Source organism: Molossus molossus, unplaced genomic scaffold (genome assembly GCF_014108415.1).
Source record: "Molossus molossus isolate mMolMol1 unplaced genomic scaffold, mMolMol1.p scaffold_m16_p_2, whole genome shotgun sequence".
Lineage (NCBI taxonomy): Eukaryota > Metazoa > Chordata > Mammalia > Chiroptera > Molossidae > Molossus > Molossus molossus.
Genome location: NW_023425355.1, coordinates 8,985,702 through 9,001,224, shown reverse-complemented (window position 1 = coordinate 9,001,224; position 15,523 = coordinate 8,985,702). Strand labels below are relative to the sequence as shown.

General features: G+C 37.3%; 1 protein-coding gene across 1 annotated transcript in view; it reads right to left on the bottom strand.

Annotated features, from left to right (window-relative positions):
- Positions 1–13,255, bottom strand: part of LPAR4 (lysophosphatidic acid receptor 4) — a 194,222-nt gene extending 180,967 nt beyond the window's left edge. Inside the window, exons 1-4 of the mRNA XM_036270743.1 lie at positions 12,968–13,255; positions 12,373–12,538; positions 12,081–12,125; positions 11,852–11,983 (exon numbers count right to left, since the gene is read on the bottom strand). The gene's annotated coding sequence lies outside the window, so the exon portion shown is untranslated. The remainder of the gene's footprint in view (positions 1–11,851; positions 11,984–12,080; positions 12,126–12,372; positions 12,539–12,967) is intronic.
- Between the last annotated feature and the right edge of the window lie 2,268 nt (positions 13,256–15,523).

The following is a 15,523-nucleotide window of genomic DNA, read 5'->3' as shown; positions in this document are numbered from 1 at the left end:
CTGTGTCCATCAGTATACAAATGGATAAAAAAAACAGTGATACATATACACAATGGAGTACTATGCAGCTGTAAGAAAGAAAGATCTCTTATCCTTTGAAACGACATGGTGGGACTTGGGAAGTATTATCCTAAGCAAAACAAGCCAAGCAGAGAAGGACAAATACCACAGGATCTCACTTATTTGTGGAATATAATGAACATAACAGTCTGAGGTACAGGGCAGACCCAGAGACGTGGAAGTGGGGTACAGAGTGACAACCCTCAGAAGGGGGCGTGGTAAGGGGAGGGAAGAAATAAACCACAGAACTTATATGCATTTATGCATAACCAATGGACCCGGACAACGAAGCCTGGGACGGAGTCGGGGGGATGGGGAGGACGGTGTCAATGGAAAAAAGAAAAAGAAATGTCTGCAACAAAAATAAATTAATCAAAATTAAAAAAATAAATAAATAAAATTTTTTAAAAAGAAGTACAAATTTTAGGCTTGAACTGAATTTCAGTTTTCATTGATTTAAGGCACTTGCAATTTAGTTGAGGTGAAAAGGGAATTACAAATGTATGCTACATTAACATAACGCCTAACATATATGGAGCATTTACTCTGTGCCAGACAGTATTCTAGGTAGTTTACATTTTTTATTTATTTTATCTTCATTAATAACTATAAGTAGAGGGGATCCAGGATGGAGGCAGAGTTGGTGGAAGTTACAGTCACCTTTTCCCAGGTCCAAACTGGAATTACAACTAAATCAACCTGAATAACCAACTGAAGATTAGCTGAAGAGAAGTCTTACAACCAAGTTTTACAGAAGATACACTGAGACTGATAGGAAAGGCAGAGACATGAAAAAGGCTGGTCCTGCTGCCACATTGAGCAGCTAAGAATTCAGAGGGATATCTCAGTTATGAAGGTCTCCCCTGAAGATGGTATGGTCTCAACCTCATGGTAGGCTCCCCAGCCCAGAGCACCAGAACCAGAACAAGGAGCCCACATCATATTTGGCTGTGAAAATCAGCAGGATTCTGCCTGCCAGGGATAAACAGGAGTCTGCTAAAATCTCAGGTGCCCTTCCCAGCCAAGGGTGGCTCAGTTGGTTGAGCATTGTCCTATACACCAAAAATATTGCAGGTTTGATTCTTGATTAGGGCACATGCCTAGGTTGCAAGTTCCATCCTCAGTCAGGGCATGTATGAGAGGCAACCAATCAATATTCTTCTTTCACATTTATGTTTCTCTCTCTCTCAAATCAATAAAAATATCCTCAATTGAGGATTTAAAAAATACTCAGGTGCCCTCTTAAAGGGCTTGCACACAAAATCTCATTTGTGGCCGCTCACCCTGGGTTCTGGCAGAAGGAGGGGAACTAAGAGCAGACTGGAGTCTTTCAAAGAGAGACTGGGTTTTGTGGCTCTGGGGCTAGAGCTGAAGGGACAGCAGCCAAGGTTCCTCTGCTGAGTCCTTCTCCCACAACACCCACAGATGTGTTCTTTCCTGAGTCAAGCACTCACCTTGATACTAAATCAGCCTGGAAGAATGCACTAGCCCCACCCTCACAACTCCTCATTTCCGTTTCTCCTAGCTCATGCCCTGCAGAGGAGTCAGCTGCCTGGGCCTGTGGTGTACACTTTCTTGAAGGCCTATCGAGGAGGTCCAGGCAGACTCAAGGGTGTCAGAGAATGAGTAGTGTGAATGTGGTGTGGGGGAAATTTTACACCACCACTGCTCACCTGAACAACACTAGCTGCCCGCTGGAAATCAATTAGTCCCACCCTCTCAAATACCAGTGTTAGTGCCTGTCAAGCTCATGTCCTGCGGAAAAATCAGTTCTCTGGCACCAGCCTGGCCCAGTGGTGCAGGCTTTCTTGGCAGACACTTAAGGAGGGCCAGGAAGACAAAGGGAGAGACTGGGTTGTGTGGCTATATGGCAAGGGTCATTTTCCCCTCACATGCCTGACTGGAATCACCATTCCTGTGCAAAGCCCTCCCTTATATGCCAAATCTTGGTATGTTTGGACCTGATGAACTATGCTAGCCTCACCCTGATGACTCCATGAGATCTCATCACACCACAAAGTTCCACAATCACCTGGCAAGTAGCAGGCTGCCTTGGTGTAATATTTGACTTTGGCTGAGTGGTCTCAGACCTAACAATGGCACCAGGTTTGAACTTGTATCAGTTAGGTGAATACCACTCACCTCTATCTGGTGACTCCCTGAGAACCTACCTCACACACCCCATGAACTGCCTGAGGCTCTTTCAGTAACAGAGTCTAACAGGCAGCCAGCAGGTGGAGGCAGATCTAAGAGTGGCTTGGGACTTTGCTTATCAGCCTAGCTGTGAAACTTAGCTTCTCTCATTCACACCCAAACCTAGCAGAGGCACCAACAAAATATGGATTGCTCTGTGGCTCAAAAAAGGTAGCCCAGAGCCAGTCACAGACAGTACCTGATATTGACCTGCACCAGAATCCCTCCTAAGAGGCCTCAGAACCAATACAACTGGTGGAGGGTTACAGACCATATCAGAGCATGACCAAATATGCGCCACAAGCAGCACACCCAAAGGGAGATGTTGACAAGCACCAGACCCTATTGGGGTGAATTCTGCTTTGTTGGGTCAGCCCCCATACTGCAGCTATTATACTGTGGTCAGGTTCAATCACCATAGTCAGTCACCTGAAGAGTCAACCCAATCCACAGAGGAGTCAATACCAATCAAGATACAACTACAATAGGCAGGCTTACATAATGAACAAAAGAGATATTGCGGAAGCACTGAGCTCAGGTGACCTGGGAGAATACAGCACTGAAACCTGCTACTAAGGCCACCATACCAAGACTGATAGATGTAGCAAATCAACCTACTACATAGAAAAAAAATGAATAAAGAAAGGCAGCCAAAACGAGAATAGAAACATACTCTAAATAAAAGAACAAGAAAAATCTTCAGAGGAAAAAAAAAACTAAATGAAATGGAAGCAAGCCATCTACCAGATACAGTGTTCAAAACAAAGGTTATGAAACTGCTCAAGGAATTTAGGGGAAGAATTGATAAACTCAGAGAGAACTTAAACAAAGAGCTAGTAAGCATAAGAAAAGGACATAGAAAAGAACCAGTCTTACCTGGCCGTTGTGCATCAGTGGTTGAGTATCAACCCATATACCAGGAGGTCGCCAGCTGAATCCCGGTCAGGGCACATGCCCAAGTTGTGGGCCAGATCCCCAGTGGGGAGCATACAGAAGGTGGCCAATCAATGTTCTCTTTCATTTATGCTTCTATCCCTTCCTCTCCTTTCCTCTTTCTCTAAAATCAATTTAAAAAATTAAAAAAGAAAAGAACCACTCTGAAATGAAGAACACAATATCTGAAATGAAGAATACACTACAACAATTCAACAGTAGGTTAGATGAAAGAGAAGATAAAATCAGTGATTTGGAAAACAAAGTAGAGACAACACGCAATCAGAGAACAAAAAGAAAAAACAATTTTTTAAAAATGAGAAGAGTTTAAGGAACTAAGATAACAGCAAGCATAACAATGGTCACATCATAGTGGTACAAGCAGGAAAAGAAAAATAGCAAAAGAATCAGGACCTATTGAAGAAATAATATTATTGAAAACTTTCCTAACCTGGTAAGTAAAAAAAAATACACAAGTCCAAGAAGTGCAGAAAGTCCCAAACAAGATGAACACAAAGAGACCCATATCACAATTAAAATGGCAAAGGTTAAAGACAAAGAGAATCTTAAAAGCAGCAAGAAAAAGACAATTAATTACCTACAAGGTAGAACCATAAGACTGTCATCTGGTTTCTAAACAGAAACATTTCAGATCAAAAGAGATTGCCAGAAAATGTTCAAAGTCAATGAAAAGCAAAAATCTACATAGAAGATTTCTCTACCCAGCAAGTCTATCATTTAAAATAAAAGAAGATGCCCAGACAGTGTGAATCAGTGTCATCCCATGCACTAAGAGGTCACCAGTTCAATTCCTGGTCAGGGCATATGCCTGGGTTGTGGGCTCAATCCCCAGCAGGTGACATGCAGGAGGCAGCCGATCGATGTTTCTCTCTCACATTGATGTTTCTATCTCTTTCTCTCTTCCTCTCTCTCTAAAAAAATCAATAAGAGCATATTTAATAAATAAACAAATAAATATATAAATAAATAAAATGGAAGAAGAAATAGTTCCCCAGACAAAAATTAATAAATAAAAAGTTTATTACCACCAGACAAGTATTACAAGATAATGTTAAATGAACTTATTTAAGAAGAAATAAAGAAAACATAGTTATGAAGAATAAAATGGAAATAAATATATAAGTATCCATAATCACTTGAAATGTATATGTATTAAATGCACCAATAAAAGAACAAGGATAGCTGAATAAATAAGAAAAGAAGACATATATATGCTATCTACATGAGACCCATCTCAGAACAAGAGACATCTGGACCAAAAGCAAAGGGATGAAAAAACATATTTCATGCAAAAAAAAACTTGGGTACCAATGCTTATATCAGACAAAATAGACTTTAAAACAAGGTTTATAATAAGGGTTTATAATAAGAGACAAAGAAAGACATTGGATAATGATAAAATGATTAAGCCAACAAAAGGATACAACCCTTGTACACATTTATGCACTCAACATAGGGGCAACTAAATGTATAAAACAACTCTTGATGGACATAAAGGGAGAGATCAACAATAATACAATCACAGTAGGGGACTTTAACACCACAATGACAACAGAATAGATCTTTCAGACAGAAAATCAACAAAGAAACAGCAGCCTTAAATAACACACTAGACCAGGTATATTTAATTCATATTTTCAGAGCATTTCACCCCAAAGCAGCAGAATAAATATTTTTTTCAATTGAACATGAAACATTTTCTGTGATAAACCACATTAGGACACAAAACAATTTTCTATAAATTTAAGAAGATTGAAGTCATATGAAGTATCTTCTCCAATCACAATGGTGTAAAACTAAAAATCAATTGCAAGAAAAAAATAACTGAAAAACACACAAACACATGGAGGCTATATAATATTTTACTAAACAATGAATGGGTTAACAATGGGATTGAGAAAGGAATGAAAAGATACCTTGATACAAATGAAAATGAAAACACAAAAACCCAAATTTTATGGGATTCAGTGAATGTATTCCTAAGACGAATCTCATAGCATTACAGGCCTACCTCAAGAAACAAGAAAAATCCAAAATAAACAATCTAAATATACACCAAAAGGAATTAGAATAAAAACAACAAAGTCCAAAGTAAGTAGAAGAAAAAAGTAATACAGATCAGAGTGAAAAGAAATGAAACAGAATCTAAAATTTTAATTTAAAAGATCAAAAAAACCAAGAGCTGGTTCTTTGAAAAGATAATCAAGATTAATAAACCATTAACCAGAATCATCATGAATAAAAGAGAAATTACTCAAATAAATAAAATCAGAAATAAATGAAAAAAAAATGTAACAACTAATACCACAAAAATACAAAGGATTATAAGAAAAGATTAGCAACTTTATGCCAACAAATTGGACAATATGGGAGACAGGGATACATTCCTAAAAACATACAATCTTCCAAAACTGAGTAAAGAAGAAACAGAAAATTGGAACAAAATGATTACAACTAAGAAAATTGAAGCAGTAGTCCAAGGAGTGTGGCTCAGTGGTTGAGTGTTAACTCAAGCACCAAGAGGTCGCTGGTTTGATACCTTGTCAGGGTACATCCCCGAGTTGCAGGCTCAATCCCCAGCAGTGGGCATGTAGGAGGCAGCTGATCAATGTTGGTGATCCATATTTCTATCTCACTCTCCTTCTCCCTTCCTCTCTCTCTAAAATCAATAAAAACATATTTTATAAATTGAAGCAGTAATAAAAAAAAAATTCCCAACAAACAAAAGATCAGATAGCTTCACAGGTGAATTTTACCAACATTCAAAAAAGAAGTAATGCCTATCATTCCCAAACTACTCCAAAATATTCAACAGGCAGGAAGACTCCCAAGATCATTTTAGGAGATCAACATTAACCTAATTCCAAAACCAGATTAAGACATGTCAAACAAAGAAAATTATAAGGCAATATTCCTGAGGAACATAGATGCAAAAATCCTCCACAAAATAATAGCAAACAAAATCCAGCAATACATTAAAAAGAATATACACCATGATCAAGTGGGGTTTATTTCTGGATGCAAGGTTAGTCAAATATTTACAAATCAATTAATATGATATACCACATAAACAAAATAAAAGATAAAATATATAATCATATCAGTAGATACATAAAAAGCTTTTGACAAAATCCAGCACCCATTTTTTATAAATACTTTCAGCAAAGTAGAATAGAGGGAACATATCTCAATATAATAAAGGCCATATATGACAAAGGACAGCTAACATCATATTCAGCGGGGAAAAAACTAAAAGCAATTCCATTAACATCAAGAACAAGACAGGGATGTCTACTTTCACCACTCTTATTCAGCATAGTACTAGAATGCCCAGACATAGCAATCAGACATTAAAAAATAAATAAATAAAAGACATTCAAATTGAAAAAGAAGAAATAAAACTGTCATTATTTTCAGATGATGATATACTATATGTGGAGAACCATAAAGATTCCACCAAAAAACTACTAGAACTGATCAACAAATTACATAAAGTAGCAGGATATAAAGTAAATATTTATAAATCGGTTGTATATACACCAATAATGGACTATCAAAAAGGGAAACTAAGAATACAATCCTACTTACAATTGCATCATAAAAAATAAAATTCCTAGGAATAAATTTAAATAAAGAGGTGTAAACAATGGAATATTACTCGATTGTGAAAAGAAGGAAATCTCACCCTTTTGAGAGCATGGATGGACCTGGAGAACATTATGCTAAGTGAAATAAGCCAGTTAGAGAAAGACAAGTACCATATGACTTCACTCATATGTGGAATTTAATGAACAAAATGAACTAACAAGCAAATTAAAAAACTAGGAATAAATTAATAAATTTAACCAAAGAGATGAAAGACTTACACTTGAAAAATTACAATACTAAAGGAAGAAGATACAAATAGGAAGCATATTCTATGCTAAAGGATAGAAAGAATTAACATCATTAATATGTCCATACTACCCAAAGCAATCTATACATTCAACATAATTCTCATCAAAATAACAATGGCATATTTCACAGAACTAGTATAAATAATCCAAATATTTATACAAAACCATAAAATACCCTGAATAGCCACATCAATCTTGTGAAAGAAGAACAAATTTGGAGGTATTACACTACCTGATATCAAATCATACCATAAGGTTATATAATCAAAACAGCATGGTACTGGCCTTAAAAAAAAACACATAAATCAGTGGAACAGAATACACAAATACCCTGTGATCTTACTTATTTATGGAATATAATGAACAAAATAAGCAGATGAACAAAATAGACCCAAAGACATAGAAAGGAGTACAGTTCATATTGACGGACCTCAGAGGAGGCGTGCGGGGGGATGGATGAGATAAACCAAAGAACTTATATGCATGAATGTGTAACCAATGTACATAGACAACAATGCTGGGGGGGTGGGCAGAATGGGAAGGAGGGTGTCTGGGGGGAAAAAGGAGAAACAACTGTAACAAAAATAAATAATAAAAATTGAAAAAAATAAACCAAAAAAAAAATGGGCAGAGGACCTAAACAGGTGCCTCTCCCAACAGGACATAGCAACAGATATAGGAAAAGATGTTCAACTTCACTAGCTATTAGAAAAATGTAAATCAAAACCACTGTGAGATACTACCTCACACCTGTGAGGATGACTATTATCAACAAGACAGGTAATAACAAGTGCTGTAGAGGTTGTGTGGAAAAGGGAACCCTCATTCACTGCTGGTGGGAATGTAGTCTGGTGTAGCCACTATGAAAAACAGTCTGGTGGATGCTCTAAAAATTAAGAATAGAATTACCATATGACCCAGCAATCCCTCTCCTGGGTATCTACCCGAAAAATTCAAAAACATATATTTGGAAAGATGGATGCACCCTTATGTTCACTACAGCATTATTCACGGTGGCCACCACATGGAGACAACCAAAGTGTCCTTCAATAGAGGATTGGATAAAGAAGATGTGGTACATATATACAATGGAATGCTACTCAGCCACAAGAAAATATCAAATATCGCGATTTGCAACAACCTTGAGAATATTATGCTAAATTAAATAAGTCAATCAGAAAAGGCTAAGAACCACATGACTTCACTCCTATGTGCAATATATAACTGAAACTCATGGACACAGACTACCGTGTTGTGTTTACCAGAGGGAAGGGGGTGGTGAGGGTGGTGGAGGTTGGAGGATGGTTTGATTTTGGGTGGTGAGCACAACTGCAATACACATATTTTATATCATAGAAAGGTACACTTGAAACCTACATGATTCTATAAACCAATGTCACCCCATACATTTAATTTTAAGAAATGAACAAACAAAATTTAAACATAGACATATAGAGACCATACTGTTGGTTGCCAGTGAGGGGAGCGGGGTTGGGTGACTGGGTGAAAAATGTTAAGGGACTCTTAAGAACAGGACAAGATAGGGATGCCCACTTTTGCCACTCTTATTTAACATAGTACAGGAAGTCTTAGCCACAGCAATTAGACAGGAAGAAAAAAATAAAAGGGATCCAAATTGGAAAGGAGGCAGTGAAACTACCATTATTTGCAGATGACATGATATTGTGCATAGAAAACCCTAAAGACTCCATCAAAATTCTACTAGATTTAATAAATGAATTTGGAAAGGCAGCAGGATACAAAATTAACATCACAAAATTGACGGCATTCCTTCTCTGAACTGCAGGCCGGTGCTCTAACCACTGAACAAACCGGTCAGGGCTCGACGGCATTCCTATACACCAGTAATGAACTCACAGAAAGAGAAACTAAGAAAACAACTCCATTTACTATTGCAGTAAAAAAAAAATTGAGATACCTAAGAATAAACTTAACCAAAGAAGTAAAGGACCTATTTACAGAAAACTACAAGACATTGAAAAAAACAAATAGAGCCCTGGCCGGTTTGGCTCAGCGGTTAGAGCGTCGGCCTGCGGTCCGGAGAGACCCGGGTTCGGTTCCCGCTAAGGGCACGTACTTCGGTTGTAGTTTGTCCCCGGCCCTGGTTGGTTGTGCGGGTGGCAGCCACTCGATGTGTCCCTTCACATCGATGTTTCTCTCTCTCTCTCCCTCCCACTCTATCTGTACAAAAAATGGAAAAATATCCTCGGGTGAGGATAGGAAAAAAAAAAAGAAAAAACAAATAGAGGTAGATATAAAAAAAAGTGGAAGCATATACCTTGTTAATAAATTAGAATAATTAACATCATTAAAATGTCCATTCTACCCAAAGAAATCTGTAGAGTCAATGCAATCCCCATTAAAACACCAACGACATATTTCACAGAACTAGAACTAATACTTCAAAAGTTCATATGGAACCAAAAAAGACTCTAAATAGCCACAGCATCTCAAAATAGAATGCTTGTGAACTGGAAACAGCTGTACAAACAACCTCATAGTTATTTCCTAGTATTAGGGGAAATCCCCTAGGGACATACTAAGAAGCTATTTTTGAGGTTTTTCTCTCATCTCAGCAAGGACCAACCAGTACTCTAGACAACAAGGGAAACTGACTTAAACATTTGAATTTGGGGCTTAACGATTTAACCTAGCTTCATCACTCACACGTTAAAAAAACACATGCTGGCCACAGCAATCTTGAAAAAAAGGAACAAAGTAGGAGGGATCACAATACCAGATATCAGGTTATACTACAAAGCCACTGTAATCAAAACAGCCTGGTACTGGCACAAGAATAGGCATGTAGATCAATGGAACAGAACAGAGAACCCAGAAATTGATCCAAGACATTATGCTCAACTAATATTTGACAAAGCTGGTAAGAGCATACAATGGAGTAAAGACAGCCTTTTTAATAAATGGTGTTGGGAAAATTGCACAGCTACATACAAAAACTGCAGCTGGACCACCAACTTACACCATACACAAGAATAAACTCAAAATGGATAAAAGACTTAAATGTGACTAGTGAGTCCATAAAAATCCTAGAAGAAAAATGTAGGCAACAAAATTTCAGGCATCACACGCAGCAGAATTTTCACTGATACAACTCCTAAGGCAAGAGAAACAAAGGGGAAAAAAATGAGTAAATGGGACTATATCAAACTTAAAAGCTTCCATTCAGCAAAAGAAACTAGCATCAAAATGGAAAGGGAACTCAGTATATGGGAGAGCATAATTGCCAATGATGCATCAGATAAGGGGTTAATTTCCAAATATATAGAGTACTCATACAACTCAACAAAAGGAAGACAAAGAACACAATTAAAAAATGGGCAGAGGACCTAAATAGACACCTCTCCAAATAGGACATACAAATGGCCAAGAGACATATGAAGAAATGCTCACCATCACTAATCATCAGAGAGATGCAAGTTAAAACAACAATGAGGTATCACCTCACACCTGTCAGAATGGCCGCCATCAACAAATCATCAAACAACAAGTGTTGGCGAGGGTGTGGAGAAAAGGGGACTCTAATACACTGCTGGTGGGAATGCAGACTGGTGTAGCCACTACGGGAAACAATATAGTGTTTCCTCAAAAATTTAAAAAGTGAACTTCCATTTGACCCAGTGATTCCACTTCTAGGAATATATCCTAAGAAGCCTGAAACACCAATCAGAAAGAATACATGTACCCTTATGTTCATAGCAGCACTATTTACAATTGCAAAGATATGGAAACAGCTCAAGTGTCCATCAATAGATGAGTGGATTATAAATCTGTGGTACATATACACAGTGGAGTACTATGCAGCTGTAAGAAAGAGAGATCTCTTATCCTTTGAGACAACATGGAGGAACCTGGAGAGCATCATGCTAAGTTAGATAAGCCTATCAGAGAAAGACAAATACCACATGATCTCACTTATTTGTGGAATATAATAAACAAAATAAGCTGATGAACAAAATAGACCCAGAGACATAGAAAGGAGTAAGGTTCAGATTGACAAACCTTAGAGGAGGGAGGTGGGAGGGGTGAGATACATGTATATATGCATGTATGTGTAACCAATGTACATAGACAACAATGCTCAGGGTGGGCAATGGGATTGCAAGGAGGGTGTCTGGGGTGGGGAAGGGAAAACATCTGTAACAAAAATAAATTAATAAAAATTGCAAAAAAATGTTAAGGGATTGATAAATATAAGTTGGTAGTTACAAAGTAGTCATGGAGATGTAAATTACAGCATAGAGATTATAGTCAATAATATTTTAATAACTATACATAGTACCATGTAGGTACTGGATATATCAGGGGAATACTTTGAAACATATATGATTGTTTAACAACTATGCTATAAACCTGTAACTAATACAAAATAATATTGAATGTAAACTGTAATTTAAAAAAATCTAAAGAAAAAGGTAAGCTGGATATTAAACTATAGGACAATGCCCATAGTAAGTCATCAGTGGAGATAAAAAGCAATCAGGGACAGAAAAAAATGACAGAATAAAATGGCACAAACAGCCAAGAAACCTGTAATTATATTTTGCAAGCCTTCCTGAGTTTACATGTTACATAATCTTGATTACGGTTAAATGGCCAATGGCAGCATTCCAGTTTCCTCTTAGCACCATTTACAAGAAATATCAGCTTGCCAGAACGCCTTAAATTGTTATTGTTTTGAATTGTTAAAGAGCAGTAGCAAATCTTACATTATTTCATTGTTCATTATTCCTGAGATATCTGCCAGTTCACTGTGTTAGATCAGGAAGCTCCATTTATCAGGTAATGAAAGAGTTTCTAAACTTGGCAGAGATCATTGAACATAGTCAAACATCAGGAACCTGGAGGAATATTCAACAAATAAAATAGAAGCTCTGCTGCAGGTTTTCAACAGTCTACCCACCTTTTACCCCAGTAGTACATACAAAGGGAACTTACTGGGATTTTTTTTTTCTTCAATCCTCACCTAAGGATATTTTTTGTCTATTTATTTTGAGAGAGAGAGAAACATCGATGTGAGAGAGAGAGACATCGATTGGTTACCTCCCGCATGACCCCAACCACGGCCGGGGACTGAATGGCAACTAAGGTACGTGCCCATGACCAGAATCAAACCCTGCGACTCATTGGTCTGCAGGCTGACGATCTAACCACTGAGCCAAACCAGCCAGGGCACTTATTGGGATTTTAAAACACTGCAAATATTAAAGTAGTTGTTAAGTAACCTTACCTGGTGTCCACATTCTCAATCGTCAGAAAAAGGAAAATTTGGTTATATACTTCTGGTGCAAAATATAATTTAAGTTTCTTTGCCACTTTGAACTACATTGGATTTCTTTTCTTCATTTAGGGCAGATAATACTTTGCCAGTAGAAGTTGAGTAGTTTTGCACAAATCTACAAGAAGCAACATGTTTTATTATGTTGACTTTTCTCAAGTTTATTTATTTTGCCTGATAATTTTTCCAGGATGCCCTTATTTATATTATTATGTACCCATCAAGGCATCTGGGCCTACAGATTTAAAAACACTCGGCCAAAACTTTCCTATACTTTCTTGTAGGCAGACTCTGACATGTTACTAACATGTTCCTACTATCTTTAGACCTAGATCATTCTAATTGCTGGATTGTGCTGCTAAAGGTACCAAGATTTAATGCAACTATATTCTCTTCTCTTATCATTTACATTTTAACTCCAGTTAACCATCTTCCAGGAATGAGTCAAAAATCAAAAATGGGGAGTGGTATGCCATTCTTACAACTAAAGAAACAACTCTAAACACATGACCTACTAATGGAGGTCAGATATATCATCTTTGTATACCAGGGTAAGAGTTTTAGTCCAGAATTTCCATATGCTTTATATATTCCCTCCTCCAGTACCAAACTGGTTGTGATGTTGTCCCTAGAAGAGGTGGGGGGAACATCATTTTAGTTCTCTCCACTGTTTGCTTGTACTCCAGGTTCCCCTATATTCATTTCCTTTAGTTGAAGAGTGGTTCAGAGTGCCTGGCCAGGCTCTCTGCCTTCATTGCCCTCAGACATAGGTGTTTTCTCTATGGCAATAGGCTAAGGAGTATAGCAATCCTTTTTACTTCTCATACTAATTCAAGACAATTCTTGGACCAAAATGTGATCCCACAAAAGATTCCTACTTTCAATGAGTTCACATTCACGCTATGGTAATAAACACTACAAAATAGCACAATCTCTAGTAATTCATTTCAAAAAAATATAGATATACACAAAGATGTCATTATAATAATGTTGATTGTAGCACTGATTATAATAAAATATCTGAAAGACCCTAACTATTCAACAGTATGAAACTGTTTAAATAAATAGTGCTATATGTATAAAATAAAATAATGAAGGGGTTAAAATTCTATTGTTTTCAGCATTACTTGTAATATTAAAATATTAAAAACATTCAAATGTCCACCAATAGAATACTTGGTAATAGGAAACTAGTTACATAAATTATGATACATCCATATAATAGAGTATACAAAGCTGTGAACATGGATGAGAAAGCCCTCAAGGTGTTGCTATTAAAAAGATCCATAAGATAAATTATTAAGTGAACAAAAAAGATACACAACAGAATTTTTTAAATGATATATTTTAATTTTTTAAATGTTGTGGAGATGTAAACTTAAAATATAACTTTATATTTGCTTGCGATTGCACTATTTTAATTATACAAAGGGCCACCACCGCTACCATGAGCTGTCACAACCAGCCCCACCAAGACAACCTGAGCCCCTAGATGCAGAGACTTCCTGCTGTAACCTGGCATGCTTCACCCAGTGCCCCCCCAGAGACCAGCTCCACAGTCACCACCCACTGCCTCCAGACACATGGACCTATGGCCGTTACCCAGTGCACTTGATCTCCGGGTCCACCAGAAAACGGGGCCCACCACTATGAACAGGTACACCTGGCCCCACTGCCTTGACCCATCATGGCTCACCCCAATGCCATGACCCAGTGTGCCCAGACCTGCCACTATGACCTGAGCCTTCTGCAACACAGCACATCTCACCCAGTGCCCTGGAAGACTGGAATTGATAAAATGGGAAGACAAATAAAACAACCCCCAAATGAAAGAAAATGAGGAATCACTAGGGAAAAAACTAAATGAATGGAGGCAAGCAATTTGTCAGATAAAGAGTTCAAAGTAATAGTTATAAGGATACTCAAACAACTTAGTGAGACCTATAAGCAACTAAATGAGAACTATAAGGAACTTAGTGAGAACTATATCAGCATGAACAAAGAGGTATAAACCATGAATAACAATCAATAGGAAATGAAGAATGACATAGCTGAAATAAAGATACCCTGGAAGGAATTAAGAGTAGCTGAGGACTGAATCAGTGAATGAGAAGACAAGATAGAAAAAACACCCAATCAGAGCAGCAATTGAAAAAAAATTAAAAAGCAGGATGGTAGTTTAAGGGAGCTTTGGGACTACATAAAACATAACAACATTCACATCATAGGGGTACCAGAAAAAGAAGAAGCTGAGCAAGAGAAACTGTCTGAGGAAATAATGATAGAAAACTTCCCTATCCTGGTGAAAGAAAAAGTCACAAAGTGCAGGAAACATAGAGTCCCAATCAAGATGAACCTAAAAAGACCCACACCCAGACACATAATAATTAAAATGCAAAAGGTTAAAGACAAAGAGAGACTCTTAAAAGCAGAGAGAGAAAATCAGTTAGTTACCTACAAGGGAGCTCCCATAAGACTGCCAAATGATTTCTCAAAAGAAACTTTGCAGGCCAGAAGGGAGTGGCAAGAAAGATTCAAAGTGATGAAAAGCAACGACCTAAAACCAAGATTACTCTATCCTGCAAAGGTATCATTTAGAATTGATGGACATTCAAAGAGCTTCCCAGACAAGAAAAAGCTAAAGGAATTCATCACCACCAAACCGGTATTAGATGAAATGTTGATGGGTATTCTTGAAGGAGAAGATAACAAATATGAACAATAAAATGGCAATAAATACATGTCTATCAACAACTGAATCTACGAACAAAATAAGCAGAATGGAAAGAAACTCATACAGAGAACATTTGTTAGTGGCCAGATGGGAGGGGGGTTGGGGAATGGATGAAAAACGTGAAGAGGTTAAGAAATACAAATTGGTTGTTATAGAATAGTCATGGGATGTTAAGTACAGCAAAAGGAATACAGTCAATAATATTCTAATAACTAGGTGTGGTGTTGAATGGGTGAGGGATTTATTGGGATGATCATTTAGTAAGTTATGTAATGTATGGTCAATAAGGTGTATACCTAAAACTAATACAATGATGTATGTCAACTGTAATTGAAATTTAAAAATGACTTAAAAATACAATTTGATAAG